Source organism: Poecilia latipinna, unplaced genomic scaffold (assembly GCF_001443285.1).
Source record: "Poecilia latipinna isolate Pla-1442-1.1 unplaced genomic scaffold, P_latipinna-1.0 Scaffold4891, whole genome shotgun sequence".
Taxonomy (NCBI): domain Eukaryota; kingdom Metazoa; phylum Chordata; class Actinopteri; order Cyprinodontiformes; family Poeciliidae; genus Poecilia; species Poecilia latipinna.
The window spans coordinates 16,414-17,018 of NW_015117507.1; positions in this window are offsets into that span (position 1 = coordinate 16,414).

Here is a 605-nt window from a genome sequence, read left to right on the forward strand (position 1 = left end):
AAAGGTAAGGACACTTGTTCCTTAATATACACCATTGTACTGTTTCTCAGGTCTGTATAAATTTCAGTTATCAGCCGTTGTCTGTACTATTTCCCAGGTTTGTCTGCTTGTCACTGAGTTGTCTTAAGTTGTCAGCCATTGTTCATTGTCAGCTGTTGTTCGTACTGCTTTTGATTGGTTTGTCTAAAGGCTTTCGAGTTGTTCATAGGAGTAAAGTTAGAGTTAAAGTTAAAGATTAAAGAGTTAAGTAGTTAATAGTCAAAGTAAAAGGTCGATTGGCTCTGCAGTGGGAGATGGTCCCCCCCCCCTTCTGTCGGACGCGGGGAAGAGAAAGACTAGGTTTTGTCGGTTTTATCCTTGGGGAGTACTGCCCCCTAAAAAGAACGCGTAAAAGCCAATCTGAGACTTTGCTTGAGAAACGCAAATGCGGTGAAAGCGGTCCACCATAGGAAAAAAGATGAGACAAGAGAATAAAGAAACAAGAGAATAAGATAAAGGTCGATCGCGATCTGATCCTCATTAAGTTTTAAGTGTTGAAAGAGGACAAAAATAGGAGCTGAAAAGCGTGGATCCATTTCTGTGTGTCTGTCAGCTGTGTGTGTAAG